Consider the following 18,732-nt stretch of genomic DNA (forward strand, 5'->3'; position numbering starts at 1 on the left):
AAAAATCAATAAATAGAATTTCATTCCAATTTAATACTCGTGTCCTTCAAAAGACCCCTACAAAAATGAAAAGGAGGAGTGCCTGGGTGGCTCAGTCGTTAAGCGTCTGCCTTCGGCTCAGGTCATGATCCCAGGGTCCTGGGATCGAGCCCCGCATCGGGCTCCCTGCTCCGCGGGAAGCCTGCTTCTCCCTCTCCCACTCCCCCTGCTTGTGTTCCCTCTCTCGCTGTGTCTCTCTCTGTCAAATAAATAAATAAAATCTTAAAAAAAAAAATGAAAAGGAGGACATAGGAGGGGTAAAGGTATTTCCAAAACATTCACTCAACAAAGGGCTGTACCTAGAATTTTCCAGGTATACATTTTTAAAGTTTAACCTGATTTGGGTTTTAAATTGTTCACACAGATCATGATGACTCAGGCACAAAAGCACGGTGTAGGGACCACTAGGGGATTTAGCGACAGGGATCAGAGCCTGAGCTTCTGTTCCACTGCCCTTGAATCATGGCTTCTTGGGCAAGTTACTTAATGTCCCCAAATGTAAAGCAGGAAGAGTAAAAAAACAAGCTTTCATTCACCCAGCAGACATTTGCTAAGTTCCTACTCTGGAGGAGGCACAGTACCAATAAGGTTAAAAGTTTACTGTTTGATCATGGATTCACATGTTCTAAAAAAAAAAAAAAAAAAAAAAAAGGCATATTCTACCCAAGGAGGTAAGTACTAGAATAGAGCTATGAGGGTTTCTTCAGATATTTGGGGGCTGAAACAAAAATAGGATCCTGCTTATGCAAAATTATTTTTTAAAAGATTTTATTTGAGAGAAAGAACAAGAAAGAGAACGTGGGGCGTGGAGAGAGGCAGGGGGAAAAAGGGAGGGAGAATCCCAAGCAGACTCCACACAGGTGCTGGATCCCGAGCTGAGCCGAAACCAAGAGTCAGATGCTCAAGATCTTGGAATGTTCATGCCCGTACTCGAAGCATTAAGTATGTGTGTCTGTGTCTGTGTCTGTTTGTCTGTGTGTGTAGGGGATCACCAATGCTTGGAGGGAAGGGTGATAACCAATAGGGGGGAGCAGGAACCTGCCAGGAGTGGTCTGGGGTGCCCCACACCCGACCAGAGTAGGTAAGCCGGAATTGGGCGCCTATCCTGGTTGAGTCAGGAGCTAAGGCAGCACCTGACACGGGAGCCAGGGGCTGCATCAAATCGGGAGCCAGGGAGACAGGAACCAAGCCAAAGCCAGACAGGCAGCCTGCAAACCAAGATGGTGAGTCAGCCCTGGATGGACCCCAGGGACGGACCAGGGTCAAGCGCCTGCAGGGCAAGCCCATCTCATTCTGCACTAGCAAAATAATGCCATTGACCAAAATGAGGAGTACTTTGAGGAAAGATGATGAGTTCATTTGTGGACATGCTGAGGTTCAAATGCCACACGGAGATGTCCATTGGGCTATTGGAACATCAGGAGGACCATGTTAATAGATGTAGTCATAGCTGTAGATGTAAGTGGGGGTCACCCTCTTAGAGATAACAGGGAAACTCCATGCCTGAATGAGAGAGAAGGACTCCAGACAGAAACTTGGGGTAAGTGATGTGGTAGGACAAAATACTTGTAAAACATTTATCCAACAAAGGATCTATATCTAGAACACACCAAGTACACATTTTGAAAAGTTTACCTGGCTATAAGTTATTCACACAGGCTGGGATGCCTAAAGGAGCAAGCAAAACACAGGGATTTGCAATGACAGGGGTCTGGGTCCGAGCTTTAGCTCCACTGTTTTTAGTTGTCACTCAGGCAAGTGACAAGCAGCCACAAGAGATGGTCAAGGACAAGCAGCCAAAGCCAACTGAGGAAATGAAGTGGAGACTGAGAAGCAGAAGGAAGGCCAGCGAATTTCAATGTCATCAGAGTCCAGTCAGGAGAGCATTGCGGGAAGAAAGGGGGTCAATAGGAACGACTGGGGCGCCTGGCTGGTTCAGTCAGTAGAGCATGTGACTCTTGATCTCAGGGTTGGAAGTTCAAGCCCCACATTGGGTGTAGCGATTACTTAAAAATAAGATCTTTTTTAAAAAAAGTGTCAAAGGTGACAGAGAGGTCAGAGAAGGAAGGCTAGGAAGGAACTTGGAAGGTGGAGACACGTGCCTCGGAGCCAGGAGCTTGAGTCAATGGGTAGATGCTGCAAAGTTCAGGGGTCCCCAAGGTTGGATAATTCACTAGAAGAACTCATGGAATTCTCTGAGGGCCGTTACCCTCATGGTTACAGTTTATTATGGTGACAGGATAGAGACGAAAAATCTGCCAAGGGAAGAGTCCAGGAGGGTTCTACACTCAGAGCCTCCAGCTGTCCCTTCCCAGTGAAGTTGTGGACAGCTTGCACTTCTCCCAGCAATGATGTAGGGTGACAACACGTTCAGGATATTGCCAACCAGAGGAGCTCCCCCAAGCCTTGTGTGCAGAGTTTTATAGGGGTTCCATCACATAGACATGGCGGTCACCCGTGTCCTTGACCTTTAGTCTCCAGCCCATCCAGCGTCAAGCTGACACTGAGCAGCCCAAAGCCCTCGTGATCGGTCACATTGTTAGAGTGTCTGGTGTGGCCAAGGCTCCCAGGAAAACAAAGACATCCTTACCAGGCATGATATTGCAAGGGCTTCCAGATCACCCCTCAGGAACCGCAGGCAAAGGCCAGAACTCATGACCCTGAGATCAAGACCTGAGCTAAATAAAGTCAAGGGTCAGACACTTAACCCCACTGAACCGCCTGGGTACCTGTTCTTTATTACACAGATGGTTGTAGTGAGTTGCAGTGAGTACTAAGGTGACTTAAATATGAGCCAGGATGTCGTCACTAAGACACTATGGCACTGCTCCAAAACACACGTGGGGGAAAAATGAAAGGTAAAGGGCTTGTGGAGATCTGGGAGGAGCAGATACACCGGAAGAGCAGGGCGGCAGGTGACTGGGTGAGCCCAGTGGATTTGGGGCTATGAGAGAGAGAGAAGGGGGTGACAGAATCTTAGGTTCCTTCCAGACAAGGATGAGTTTGGGGGAGGACTTCTACCTCAAGGGCGAGACTCCCCATCTGGTGGTAAGATTCTGAAGTGGGAGGGGGGTGTCTCTTCCTGGAGAGGAGGAAGCCAGGCACTGGGGGGGCCGGAGCTAATGGGGCCATCCAAAGTGGATGTGAGATTGCCCAGTGCAAAAGCCAGAAGCAAGTTTCCCCAAAAGGGAGACATCTATGAATAGGGGTGTGGCCGGAGAGCATTTTGAGAGGTGGCATCCACCCCCATCCATTCCCTTTCCCCTTGGCCTCTTACTCGGTGACATTTACTGCCTCAGGGGAAGAGAGATACCACAGAAAAGCAGAAAGAAATGCTTTGGGTTACAGAAGCCTAGGGTTTGAGTTTCAAAAGTCTGGGAGGGCACAATTATGCTGTAAATGATAGGTTGGGAAGAAGAGAGGATGGGTCAGGCTATCCCATCCCCAGACCAGGGAAAGTTCTCTGACCCGGGGTTTGGGGAGAGCCAGGAGGAGAGCGGAGTGCTCAGACACCCGTCTGCTTCCTGCAAATGGGCTCTTAATCCTGGCTCCCTGAGCTGAGTCCTGGGGATGGAAGGGACCCTGACATAAAGCCACAGAGAGCTTTGGAGAATCTAGGGCAGAGGGAATCCCCATTGTCCTTTCCTAGGCGAGTTCCAGTGCAGTATTAAGATCCTGGAGACCCAAAGTGATTTTAAGATGTGTTGACAAAATCTTTAATACTCCTCCTTTCAAAGGGTGGAGCCTAATTCCCCTCTCCTTGAATGTGGGTGGGACACACTGACAGTGGCTTCTAAGGAATAGAATAAAGCAGAAGTGACAGTCTGTGACATCGAAGGCCACCCGATAAAAGGCACTGCAGTTCATGGGGGGGGAGGGGGAAGTTAGCTGCCATGTCAGGAGGACACTCAAACAGCCTAGGGACAGTGCCCGCGGCAAAGAACTAAGGACTCCTGCCAACAGCCACGTGTGTGCAAGAGTCACCTGGGAAGTAGGTCCTGTAGCTGCATTAAGCCTTCCTATTGGGAGGGGGTGCTGTCACTTGGGAAGAGAAAAGGACCCTGATACAACAGGTGTATGTTACTTCTGCATGGGAGAGCTCAGATTCTTAACACATGAAAGCAGAACTCACAATAGCAGTGACCAGTGATCGTCACATGAGAACTACTTGCTTTAAGGAGACTGGGGGCTGGAAGGTTCTGCTCTCTCTTCCGGGAGTTTCAAGCATCGGGAGCAGACAAGGGAGGAGATGTTGGGTCTGGAACCTTCCCAGAGCCCAGTGCACCAGGCAGCCGGCCATTTCTTCCTGGGACAATGAGCCTGTACAACTGGGGAAAGCACAGACTTTGCAATGAGCCGACCTGCGGCCAAGTGCCAGGCCCACTTGCTCACTGAGTACTAATCACTTAACCTCCTTGACCCTCAACTTCCTCAGCTGTTAACTAATACCTACCTCGGTAAACTGTCAGATTCAAGGAAACAACGCTGTAGTTCTCTCTTTTTTTCTTTTATCCCTATAAATTTTAACTTTTACCAAAGTTGTAATATATAGTTTTAAACTATCAAATAGCTCTCTAAGGCTAATTAACAAAAATCCAACTATGTCTCCTCCTTTTCCACCTCCTCTCCTCCCCTCCACTCTCCCCTCCCTGACTCCCCCATTCCCTCCCCTTCCTGACTCTCCCCCTCCCTTCCCTCCTTGACTCCCTCACTCCCCTCCCTTGCTCCCCTCTTCTCTCTGCGCCCTGACTCTCCCTCTTCCCCTCCCTGACTCTCCTCTCCCAAAGACGGCTGCTTTCAATTCAGGGTCCCTTGAAAGCCCCAGGAACTCTAGAAACATCGCCTTTGAATTTCATTTGAAGGATATATTTTTAATCCTTTAAAAATCAAAGACCAAAATGTGCTCTCTACCGAATTTTGACATGCATGAGATCATCGATTGATTTTATACTAAATTCACTTGCACATTAAAAATTATACATAAATCTCAGTTTTATTTGTCTTTTATACTGTGGTTGGTTCCGTGTTAGGTTTTCATTTTGAAAATGGATTTCGAAGGAAACAACACCAAAAAGATTTGAGGGGGCGGGCGGGGCGGAGAGCCAGGGAGACTGGAAAAGGGACAGTCCCGGCGCGCGACTCGGTGTCCCCGCGGTAGCGGTGGCCCGGGGGTTGCGATGGGCGGGCTTGGGGGGCGGGGGGCGGTTTGCGGGCGGCGGCAGCCCGCACCAGCCCTGCCGGATGAAAACAAGGAGGAGAAAGAATCACCTAAAAGACGAGGAAAGTGGAAAAAGTTCACAAGAAGGACGAGACAGTAGAATCACAGAGCTGCTGTCTACGCGTTGCAGCTGCAGAGCTTGAAAATACCACCGGAAAACGCTGAATTGGTCTGCCTTTCACTACTGCTTCGTAAGGATACCAGAGGCAACACGGCCGATTAAGCAGGACGGCAGATCACTGTGTAAATTATTTCGCAGGAATATAAACGGAGGCACTTCAGTTCATCCGAACTTTGGGTTGAACCTGACTTTTTCTTTCTAATTTGTTGTTGTTTTTTCCCTTCTCAGTCTACATCTGGCTTCTTCACCTCTGGTTCCACCCAGTTACCAAATGGGATTGACTCGCTCAGGTGCATTACACCCTCCTTCTTGCCTTCTTCCGTCGACTTTACTCTGAGCTTGGATCTCGTAACCTCAACAATTCAGATAGCACTGCTCTTTCCTGTGCTGGATGTCAGACCTGTTCCGTACCACATCACCTTCACAGGGGGGCAGTAGCTCAGGTCAGCCTGTGAACTCACCTCTATGAGGACAGTCAACCACATTCAGGGCTTCCCAGCCGGAAGGACATGCAGAACAGGTGTCTGTCCAGGGCAGAGTAGCCGGCTTTGGGAAATAATCCCAACAGAGAAAATGTTAAAGAATTCGGCCTAGGGTTGATTGACTTAATACACCCCTTCAAGACTGGAAAAGGTCCTTGTGCTAAAATCCTGGCTGGCTGTAACCTAGCCTCAAGGCAACTTTTTGGTTAAAACAAAGGAACAATTGATGTCCTGGGGTTTTTCCTGCAGTAAAGTATAGTAAAGGGTAGAGTGGTATAAGGGAAAGTATTTCAGCCCTGGGATTAGATAGTCAAAGTGCTGACTTCTGATTGCCATAAATGATGTCACCGAACTTCTGTGGACCTGTCTCCTTACCTCTAGAAAGACCTGGAGATTTTCAGATTTGGCCATTTTGAACTATATGGGATAGATGAGGCATGGCCCCTCTTGAATGACGTTTTCCCTGAAAAGATATATGGCAGGATAGATCTTCCAATGTAAGAAAATATATTACAATGTAAGGTCATAACTGCTGCTGTGCAAATTTTGCTTTTTCTAGAAATTTCTACTTTGAATGATGTGTGTTTGTACCCCTTCCTTCTTCCTTTTCTTTTTTTTTTTCTTTTTCTCCTTAAAATAGAATGTTTAAATTTGACTTACACACACATGTCCTGGAAATCAAAGTTTCTACCCAGTACTTACTGCTGGTTTATTTCATGGCACACTTTTAAGGAGTGGGGCTGCACGCAAATGGGCTCTTGCATAACCGGAAATTGGAAAACTCAGGCGACTGACAGGGTGGGGGGTGGGGGGAAGACTCAGCTTTAAGCAACTGTTCTCAGTGCAAATTTCAAAGCTGTGGAAATGTAACTAGGCGTCTTTTATGAATATTTAGAATCTTAATAAATTGCTCAGACATTCCTAAAGTCCGTTAGTCCGTTTTTAGAAGATCAGACCATGCCATCGTGGTTTTTATAGTAGTTGTTTTAATTTGTATACCATGTCCCAAGGTAGGTTCTAAAAATAGTGTTGATGCTCTTTGCAAAGTGATTCGGTTAAAGCACATTAAAGGTCGTTCAAGTGTTTAAAAAAAAAAGATTTGAAAACCACTGAGACAATCGTTTTGAAAATGCTTCACATGCTTTTAGATGCTAAGGGGAACATCACTGACCTTCAGAGAGCGGGAAGCAGCCTCCCTCAGAACGACTGGAGCTACTGGAGCGTTCTCCTGAAAAGCAGGGCACAAATGCCCCTCACCTGGGGGACCTCTGATCCATCACATCTGGGAGCCCTGCTGTTGCAGTTTGAATCAAACTTCAATCAATCCAAGAATGCAAGACTTCCATCTCCAGGCTCCTTACTCTCCATCAGCAGAGGTCAAGAGGGAGCCCATGGTCTTGGAGTCCATCGTGGCTTCCCTGGGCCTCCCCAGTGCCCTCAGGAGTCAGAGGGAACCCTGCCCTCTAGAAGTAAACCGGGCTACCCTGATCTGCCTTCATCAAGAGGGGCCTGAAGAGAGCCCATGAGGAGTGAATCCTCCCTTGGCAGGGGTCAACAGTAAGACTCAGAGGAACCAAGCCACACCCTTCCAGGGCTCTTACCCTCCATTCCGGGGTCAGCAGAAGGCCCTATATGCTCTGGGTAAGCCTGCCCCCCTGCGCCCCAACACTGGCCTTGCTCCACCATCTGCCTTGACAGGACTGATGTCACTGGGCCTTGTACCTGTGTTATGTCAGTAGCCCTGAGAAGCAGCCCAGACTCCCGGCTCACACCTGTCCCCGCCAAAGCTCTAATCACTACCCATTCCACCCATGCCCGTCTGGTCCCCATGCCCTACCTCTCCCCAGTTCTAGAAGCTCTTCTGTAGCTGGTGTCCTCCCGGCTGCTCGGGGTTGCTTCCATACTATCTTCCCGCCGCCTTCCTTCAAAGCTTCAGCCACACCGTCCAGCACTCCTCACTACTCTCCCCTCCCCCCAGTAACTGTCCCTTGGCCCTTACTTCCTGGCTGGATTAACCACACCTGTTACATTCTGATGCTTTTTCCATCTTGGGAGCTCACTGACCCTGCGAGATTACCCCTCCCTGTGTTGGCTAATTCCTAGGGGTAGCAAACAACTGCAAGTGCAACTCTACCTTTCACATACAAACCAACCACTTCAGACCCTACACCCCAACCCCTCCTCTCTGGGGCTCTCACACTTAGGACCCAGCTGCTCTAATCACCCCAGGGCCAGGGGCAGCCTCCATGACCCGGAACCCACTGAAATTGTTCAAACTAAGCCTATTACCCTGCCTCACCTGTTCCTTTCCAGAGAAACCAGAGTAAAGGTTCCTGTCCATGTTTCCTCCCCAACCCTCTGCCACCGACCAGCCCTGGCGCTACCCCATGTGGCCCAGGTTCTCTTGGGTTCTGTGAATATAACAAACCAACCTTTCGGTGGTGGGCTTTCCCTTACCTGTTGGCCGTTCCCTACCTAAATAACGGCAAAACTTACATTTCCCAACACTGATGGCATTAGCTTCCTGGCTCACTGCCAGTGTGGCCAATGTTACTCCTGTCTTGATTCCTGATGATTTCCATAGGCATATCAATGATCCCCCGACACCCCAGCCTCTCAGTTCCCTGTTCTCCACCTAATCTCAGCCACCCATTCCCAAATTCACACCCTTGACTTCGTAGGTACTAATCACCCAATTTTGTGCTTGCCTCTCACTGGCCACCACTTCCTGTCTTTCCGTCTTCCTCTTCTGGAACCCTGACTCCGGTTCACTGGGGCCTGCAATCCTTTGAGTTTTCTTTGCCCCACCCCCACCCTACACAGCCCCCCCTCATTCCTTTCTCAGAGCCAAAGTCCTGACAGTAAGCCACAAGGCCCTACACACTTTGTAGTTCATCAACCCTGATCCCGCCTGCCATTGCTCTTTACCTCATTCATCCTTCCTTCATTACACTGTCTCCTCTAACAAAACCACACTTCTACCCCAGGCCCTTTGCCCTGGCTATTGATGTTGCCTGAAACATTCTTCCCTCAGATCCCTGGAGGGCTCATACCCTTACCGCCTTCAAATCTTTGCCCGGGTGTCACCTGCCTCAATGAGGCTTCTCCTGACCACGCCTAACCACCCCCTGGCCCCATTACCTCATGCTATTTCTTTTGGAGTTCTTACCTTCTAACGCACTATCTAGTTATTTATTATGTTTGTTGCTTATCATCTATCTCTCCTGCTAAAACTTGATCCCTGAGGACAGGGATTTTTCTTATTCACCTCTGTATTCTCGGCATCTGGAAGAGTGCTTTGCCTATAATAAATGCTCCTCAATATTTATTTAATGAGTGAACAGCATATGGGCACCTTGTCCAACTTTCTCATTGCAATAATAATAAAAACAAGAGGGGCACCTGGATGGCCCAGTCGGTTGAGCATCCCACTCGACTTCGGCTCAGGCTGTGCAATTGAGCCCTGCATTGGGCTGTACGCTGGGCATGGAGCCTGCTTGGGATTCTCTCTCTCCCTCTCCCTCTGCCCCTCCCCACCCCCAAATAATAAAAACAAGAGAAACAGCAGCAGCAACTGACTTTGTTACTTGCTTCCTGTGTGTCAGGCCCTGTGCTCTCAGCTTTCTATGCATGATCTCATTTAATTCTCAGAGCAACTCTGTGAGCTCCACATCACGGCAATCTCCATTTTACTAGAAAGGAAATGGGTTAATGGAGGGTTCGTGTTCAAGAACTTATCTCAGATCTCCAAACTGATGAGTGGTGGCGCTAGGATCCAAGCCCCCGACCCCCTCCCTGCAGCCTGAGTCCCTGCTCTCAGCCACTGCCTGGGGCGTGCAGATCACGTGTGCAGTGTGCAGAAGCTCTCTGCAAGAGAAAACTGCCTCACATATGGGAGGAATGCCTGCGTGGGACACTGAAGCCCAGAAGACTGCTTGGGGCAGAGGTGCCCTCAATCAAGCACCTTGAATCTGCTGGTTGGGAGGAGAGAGGGGAGTGGACAAGGCAGCAAACTGGCTCCTCCCAGGTGAGCCCAGCCAGCTCCTGGTGCCTCTCTTCCTGTGCTCTAATGCACTTGGTAGAAGCCTGGCTCCCCCGGGAGAGCCTTAATGGACCCACAGAGTCCCGGCTTCAGCTGAAATGGTGGATTAATAATGGAGGAGACAAGGTCATTAACAAGCAGAGCAGGGAGCTAGAGAACCGAAAAAGTGGCATTGGTTTCTAAGGATCCATCCACATTCTGGCCAATCCTTGGCTCCTGTCTCCTCAATCCCAGCTTCTTTCTGCTCTGTTCCAGGGTCCTCTGTCTGCTGAACCCCAAATCTATCTATATGCCTGGGTTCCCTGCCTGGCGGGAAATCACTTCACCTGGGTTCCCTTACCCCAGCTTCCGTCCCACCTCAGAGCCTATTGGAATTTGGGCGTGGGGGTTGGCTAGGGTTCATCAAAGGGCAGGAGCAGGTTTATGTAGGAAAAGCTGATGAAGCATTCTCAGATGTGACCCCCTCTCCATGTCCATTGAGAGATGCTGCTGTGAGTTTTGGCTTTATCCCTTCCTTCCTTTATCCGATACATTGGTGTTAAGAATTCACCATGCATCAGACATTGGCCCAGGCGCTGTATCGAAGGCTTAGTAGATTATTCACTGGGGTGGCATAATACAAGCAGAGGATTTGAGAATAGAGTCCAAGCACATGAGTCCTGGAGAGGACCCTGGTGGGCACAGCAAATCCCTCTGGATTTGAGCCCTGGGTTCATGGCTCCCCATCTCTCCTGTCCTGCCTGCTTCAGGTTCTTAGCATTTCTCCCACGGAGCATGCAGCAGTCTCCCTGTCTTTTAAAATTTTCACTAGCTTTTGTTGCAGTAAAACATGCGTCACAAAAGTTCCCGTTTTAACTATTTCTAAGTGTACAATTCAGTGGCAGTAAGCACATCCACAGTGTTGTGCCACCATCACCATGATCCATTTCCAGCACATGTCCATCAAACCCAATATACACTGTGTACCCAGAGACAAGGGGTCGCTCCCACCTCCCAGCTAGCCCCTCATAGTCTCGGTTCTACTGCCTGTCTCTACACACTTACCTCTTCTGGGTCCCTCCTCAAAGTGGAATCACACAGTATTTGTCCTTTGGTGTCTGGCTTCTTTCTTCTGGCATGATGTCCTCAAGGTTCATCCATGGTGTCGCATGTATTGGCATGTGTCCTTCTCAAGGCTGAATAACATTCCATTGTATGTGGACCCCATGGTTTGGTTATTCATTGGTCGATGGACCTTTGGATCGTTTCCACCTTTTTGCTGTTGGGCACAATGTTGCTGTAAACACAGTGTAACCCTCCTCCCAGCCTGTTCTCCATACAAATAGCAGTCACAAGTTCCTATAACACAGATCTGATCATTTATTTTCTTGCTTTTTTTTTAAATAAAGATTTTATTTATTTATTTGAGAGAGAGAGAGAGCACAAGCAGGGGGAGCAGCAGGAGAGAGAGAAGCAGGCTCCCCGCTGAGCAGGGAGCCCGATGTGGGGCTGGATCCCAGGACCCTGGGATCATGACCTGAGCCAAAGGCAGACACTTAACTGACTGAGCCACCCAGCTGCCCCTACTTTCTTGCTTACCGTCCACAAGGGGCCCCCAGTTGCTCACACGGTGGAGTCCTGATACCTTGGGATGGGCATTTGCGGCTTCATGATTCCTGCCCACCTTCCAGCCCCTCTGACCTTGCCCCTGTCGTGCTGTGTGTTCTCCAGGCACACCCTGTCCTTTCCAGCTCCCTGTGTTTCTGTGCATGCTCTTCTCTGCACACGGAAGCTCTGCTCGTTTTCCAAGACCCGGCTTAAACACCCAGCCTGCTTGGACCCCGAAAGTGAATGAACCCTACCCTCTGCCATGTGCCAGCATTTGCAAACTGTGTGTTGAAAGGAGCATGGGTTCTGAGGTCACACAGAAGGAATCAGAATTCCCACCTCTGCCACTCGTTTGCTGGGTGACTTTGGGCAAGCTTCTTAACCTCTCTGACTCTCTTTCCTCGTCTCTAAAGTGTGTCATTGAAAGATGCTTTTCAGAAAAAGGCAAAAATCATGGCTTTCACACAGGTGTAAAAATGAACACATTAAAGATTTTATTTTACTCAGAATGAGGGAACAAGGCAGATGTTATAACTGGTTCAAAAGAGAATTTGAAAAGACACCTTTATAGATCAGAAATATTAAAATGAATATGCAAATAGAGGCAAATTGGGTTTTCCACTCAATTGAACCTTTATTGAATGCAACAGAATCCATATGTCTACCAGTTACCTACACCTTACAGAGTTGCAAAATAGTTCCCATAGAATCAGAATCTGATAAAGCAGAACATTATTCTATTAGATAATGCATCTCTTTCCCTGCTTGACCTTAGTCCCCACCAATATATTTTTTCTTTTCTTTCTGCACATAAGGAAGACTGAACTTCTAGTCCCCTTTGTGGTACAATGAGTTGTGAGTGGGATTGACAGGTATCACTGTGGGGCCAAAGCATTTTGCTGCTGGTTCAGGGTTCTGTTTTCCCTGGGGCTACAATCCTGAAGGCATGGTTGAGATGGAATCTCTGTTGGCCTGGATCCCTGAGGGACTCCATGAGCAAAGCTTCCTCCCCACCCATGTTCGATGTGTAGTATGAGTGGGACATAAACTGAGATTTGGGCTTACTTGTCTTGCAGCATAACTTAACTCATACTGACTTATCTCAAAGGAAGTTGTGACAAAAGCTCATTATGCAGGGTCCGGCATATAGATGTCACCCCATCACTGTTCTTACTTTTCCCAGCATTCCACTGTAATACTTAACTACCTTGTGTCATAATAACCTATTCCTAGGGGGTGTCTTGGTGCCTCAGTCGGTTAAGCGTTGGACTCTTGATTTGGCTCTTGGCTCTAGGTCTTGATCTCAGCCTCTTGTCAGGCTCCCCACTTAGCGGGGGGTCTGCTTGAGACTTTCCCCCTCTCTCTGCCCCTCTCCCTGCTCACGCACATACTCTCTCTTTCTCTCTAAAATAAACAAATAAATCTTTAAAAAAAATAATGTATTCCTGGGTCTATACTTCTTATTAGAACATGAGTGCCACAAGGCGAGAGACCATGATTGTTGGCCTTTGAATTTTGAAATAGCATCTGGCCACCCAATAGTTCATAACAAATGTTTACTAAATAAATAAGTCAAGTATTTATTGAAGTCGAACTCTGTGACTTGAGCAAGTTTTACACTTTTGGAGCCTTAGATTTTTTTAAATCTCTAAATTGGAGACAAAAAATTCCTAATGGATTTGTAAGGAATGGAAAAAAGCAAGGGGATGTGGGAGCACTTTATCATTTAAGGTTTTGTAAAAATAAGAGGGATTATTATGAATTAAAGAGACCAAGGCTCCCAAAGTTGGAGTGCCTCAGCTCAAACCAGGACTAAAACTTGAAATTTTGGTACTTAAAGGTACAGAGTTGAAGGGGCCCCAAGAGGCCCTTCCAGAAGTCTCCTCGGGGGCATCAATCACATGCGTCTACAGAGACCCACATGCGTATGCTCCTTTTTTGCCCAAATGGAACTACAGAATGATGATTCACTGCTGATGTCAGTGAGTCACTGGGGAGGGGCAAGTGTCTCATGAGACTCCCATCAGCCAGGACCAGTCTGAGAGACCCTTGGGAGCCAGTAACCAGGGGACAGAGCAGTGACGCCAGCCCCTGGAAGTCACTTTGGGAGCATATGCTACCCAAGTAGCTCAGGATTGCCCTCAAGGGACCAAGAGATTTGTTTGCTTCCTGATTAGTAAAGCATTTTTCCTGATGTTTTGGTCTGAGATCCAAGATTTGCAATTTCATAGCTGTCCAGTGGGGTCATGCTGTTGTGTAAGTGGCATGAGGAAGTGGACAAAACCACAGGATGTGGAGTAAGAGAGACCGGGTAGAGCCCACATTCCAGCAGTCATAAGAAATGTTACCTTAGACCCACTGCTTCATGTCTCCACTTCTGTTTCCTTGAAAAGGGGAATCATTCTGTTGTACTCACCTCACGGGATTGAGGAATATTCTAGAAGTGTTTTACGAATGAGATGGCAATATATAAATATCATTTTGACAACTGTTGTCCTGTTGCACTGTACAAACCTCACCATAATCCTTTACCAAGCCCTGCCCATCTTTCTGGATCCACCCCTGGCCTCCCTCAGGAAGCCTCATCTGCACACGCTGGTCTCTGTTCCGGATTGTTCCTGAGCATGCTTTCATGCTTTGACAGAATTTGGGAGTTCTAAGGAACCCTGAATATCTATTCCAACTTCCTTGTTTTATGAGCGAAGAAAGTGAGGCCCCAGCATATGGTGGCTCCAGTCAAACTCACACAGGTCCCTTATCTCGTGGGGGATCTTAATGGCTTTGTGTGTATTTCATTGCTCTCCTCCTCCCTTCCCTAAACTGTACCTTCTGAGGATTGAGCTAAGTCTTCCTTTTCTCATATCTTTCCCCTGTCCTCCTCCTGCAGTGTTTGCTCATGACCCTGGATCTCAGACAGATCCTCAGTAAAGACTCCTAGGTAGAAGGGAACTGTAAATCTGCCAGCTAGCAGGGAGAGGTAGTCTTTAAAAGATGGTGGGAGACAGTTGCCATCTGCTGGTAAGCCAGTGGAACTACAGATCAATGTCTGTCTTGCTGATAGACCATCAAGGTGGGTTTGGTCTTGTAGGCTTGCATGCCTTGCCCTCTTCTCCTACATAGACCACTCTGACTCAGAGGTGAGCCTGGGCAGTGTATCCAGTAACTTTTGTCTTTGGTGGCATAGTCCACAAATGTTTGCAGAGGCCTTAATTTGTGCAAAATTCAGACTTAACCCCTGAATTCTGGGAGCCTGAAATCTGGTGGAGAGCCAGGACTATCAAATATATTATAACTGTACGCAAGTTCTACCGTCATGGGGGGACACAGCGGGAGTTCTTCAGAGGCAGGAGGGGGCTACTGCTGTTGAGAGCATGGAGGAAATCACTGAGACCCCATGGAAAATATGACCTTAACATTCTCATCAAATGGAAGAGGCATTTTGCCATTTGGGGTCTAGTTTGGCAAGTGGAATTTTGCCAGGGAGAGACTGGGAATGGAGAGGGGATGTTCCAGGGAAGGAAAGAACATTTAGGACATAGAATGAAGTGGCCATTTGAAGGCCTGAAGCGAGCGAGGGGTTGTCTCATACAATTCAGGAAAGCAGAGTGGCTCAGTGTCTTTGGTTGTGTGAGTGGTGGATGATAAGCTGGAAACGTAGGCTGGGGCCTGGACCAGGGAAACAGATGCTGTTGATGCCCCACTCATGCTCTCAGACCTTACCATTGTGTCCCAGCCTGCTAACATCTATGTCGCTTTGAAGGCTCTCTCTGGTAGCTGCTCTTCTCTCATACACAGCAGGTAGAAAGTGCATCACTCCCCCTGACCATCAGCCAATGACTGAATGGAGGTGGTGTATAAATACCCCTGCTCCCTCGCTCCTTGAGTCAGGTTAGCTCTGAGACATGTGTTTGACCATCATTTCCCAGAGGTCCCCAACAGGATTAAGCTCAGTTGCCCACAGTGGTAACTTGCCCGATAACACACTCTTATTGGCTGCCTTTCCTTTCCTGTCTCATTTCCCTATTTCCTTTTTTTAAAAGATTTTATTAATTTATTTGAGAGAGAGAGAGAGAGTCAGAGGGAGAAGCTGAGCCTGATCCCTTGGGGGGGATGGGATCATGACCTGAGCCGAAGGCAGACACTTAACCGACTGAGCCACCCAGGTGCCCCTCATTTCCCTATTTCCTACTGGTGTCTCCTGGCATCACCACCAAAATATATTACATACACTAACATTTTTATCTCAAGACCTGTTTCTAGAGAAACTCAATCTAAAACATCAAGTTTTAAGTTAAGAAGATTGGACTTCAAGCAATAGGTGCTTCCTTAAGGCCAAGTCATAATAGGCGTTATGCACAGATAGTGTCTTATAAACTGCCATCCTCCTCATGTGCTCTCCTGTGGCTGGTGGGATCTTCCAGATGGTCTTAATCACTGGGTACATATTGCAATGTGTAACCCAAGAATGCACATATCCCAATCTCTGCCCTCACTTGAAGAACTAGCGCATCCTAGTGCAATGCTGTTTTTTTGCTTCTGCTATTGGTCACAAATTTCCAAGCTTCCTTCTTTAATAATTTCCTTCGTGTTGAAAGAATTTCCTTTAGCCATTCTTTTAATGCAGGAAGCCAGGACTTTCACCCCTACCCAGAAGTAATAAGGCGTCCCTCCCTTATCAATTAAATGGAATAAATATACCAGTTAAAAGGCAAAGATTGGTAGAACAGATTTTTTTAAATGACCCAACTACATGTTGTCTATCTATAAGAAGCTCACTTCATTTTTTTTCTTCAAATTTTTATTTAAATTCTAGTTAGTTAACATATAGTGCAATATTGGTTTCAGGAGAATTCAGTGATTCATCTCTGACATATAACACCCAGTGTTCCTCACAACAAGTGCCCTCCTTAATGCCCATCACCCACCTAAACCATGCCCCCACCCACCTCCCTCCATCATCCCTCAATTTGTTCTCTATTGTTAAGAGTCTCTTATGGTTTGTTTCTCTATCTCTTTTTCCCCCTTTCATATGTTCATCTGTTTTGTTTCTTAAATACCATATATGAGGGAAATCATATGGTATTTGTCTTTCTCTGATTAATTTCGCTTAGCATAGTATACTCTGGCTCTAATCACCCTGTTGCAAATGGCAAAATTTCATTATTTTTGATGGCTGAGTAATATTCCATTACACACACACACACACACACACACACACACACACACACACACACCCCAATATATACCACATCTTCTTTATCTATTCATCAGTTGATGGACCCTTGGGCTGTTTCCATAGTTTGGCTATTGTTGATAATACTGCTATAAATATCAGGGTGCATGTACTCCTTCGAATCTGTATTTTTGTATCCTTTGGGTAAATATCTAGTAGTGCAATTGCTGGACCATAGGGTAGTTCTATTTTTAACTTTTTGAGGAATCTCCATACTGTTTTCCAGAGTGGCTGCACCAGTTTGCATTCCCACCAACAGTGTAGGAGGGTTCTCCTTTCTCCACATCTTCCCCAACACGTGTTGTTTCTTGTGTTGTTAATTTTAGCCATTCTGACAGATGTGAGGTGATATCTCATCGGGTTTTGATTTGTATTTCCCTGACAATGAGTGATATTGAGCATCTTTTCATGTGTCTGTTAGCCATCTGGATGTCTTTTTTGGAAAAATATCTATTCATGTCTTCTGCCCATTTCTTAATTGGATTACTTGTTTTTTGGCTGTTGAGTTTGATAAGTTCTTTATAGATTATAGATACTAACCCTTTATCATACATGTCACTTGTAAATATCTTCTCCCATTTCACAGGCTGCCTTTTAGTTTTGTTGATTGTTTCCTTTGCTGTGCAGAAGTTTTTATCTTGATAAAGTCCCAACAGTTCAGTTTTGCTTTTGTTTCTGTTGCTTCTGGTGATATGTCTAGTAAGAAGTTGCTACAGCCAAGGTCAAAGAGGTTGTTGCCTGTGTTCTCCTCTAGCATTTTGATGGTTTCCTGTCTCATATTTAGGTCTTTCATCCATTCTGAATTTATTTTTGTGTATGGTGTAAGAAAGTGGTCCAGTTTCATTCTTCTGCATGTTGCTGTCCAGTTTAGCCAACAGCATTTGGTGAAGAGACTCTTTTTTCCATTGGATATTCTTTTCTGCTTTGTCAAAGATTAGTTGGACCAAGGAAGCTCACTTCAAACATAAAAATATAAGTAGGTTAAAAGTAGAAGGATCAAAAAAGGTATAGCATGCAAATATTAATCAAAAGAAAGCAGAGGGGTGCCTGGGTGGCTCAGTTGGTTAAGCATCTGCCTTTGGCTCAGGTCATGATCAGGGTCCTGGGATCAAGCCCTGCATTGGGCTCCCTGCTCAGTGGGAAGTCTGCTTCTCCCTCTCCCTCTACCCCTTCTCCCTGCCTATGTTCTCTCTCTGTCTCTCAAATAAACAAATAAATCTTAAATAAAATCTTAAAAAGAAAAGAAAGCAGAAGTGTCTATATTAGGTAATATCAGGTAATTAGGGTATATCAGGTAATTTGACTTCAGAGCCAAGAAAATTACCAGGGACACAGAGAGACATTACACAATGATGAAGGGGTCAATCCACCAAGAACACATAGCAATCCTAAATATGCATGTACCAAGCAAGAGAGCTGCAAAATATGTGAAGCAAAAATTGAAAGAAATGAAAGGAGAAATAGACAAATTTATAGTTATACTCAGAGACTTCAAAACCCTTCTTTCGACAACTGATAGAACAACTGCTACAACCCCTGGCTGGCTCAGCTGGTGGAGTGTGTGACTCTTGATCTTAGGGTTGTAGGTTCGAGCCCCACATTGGATGTAGAGATTACTTAAAAATAAAATCTTAAAAAAAAGGAAAATCAGCAAAGATATAACAAAACCCAACAACATTATCAACCAATAGGATCTAACTAATGTTTATAGAACATCTCACCCAACAATAACAAAGTACACATTCTTTTCAAGTGCACAAGGAGCATATGCCAAGGTACACTATATATTTTGGGCCATAAAACAAACCTAAAACTGAAAAGAATTGAAATCATACAGACTATATTCTCTGACCACAGTGGAATAAAACTACATATCAATAACAGAAAGATGAAAGACACTTGGGACAAACATTTGGTAACTATATAATAGAATTAAAACAATCCATGGGTCAAAGAGGAAATCTCAAGGTAAATAAAAGAAATACAATGAACTGAGTGAAAATGAAATTA

The sequence above is a fragment of the Zalophus californianus genome, chromosome 10 (genome assembly GCF_009762305.2).
Source record: "Zalophus californianus isolate mZalCal1 chromosome 10, mZalCal1.pri.v2, whole genome shotgun sequence".
Lineage (NCBI taxonomy): Eukaryota > Metazoa > Chordata > Mammalia > Carnivora > Otariidae > Zalophus > Zalophus californianus.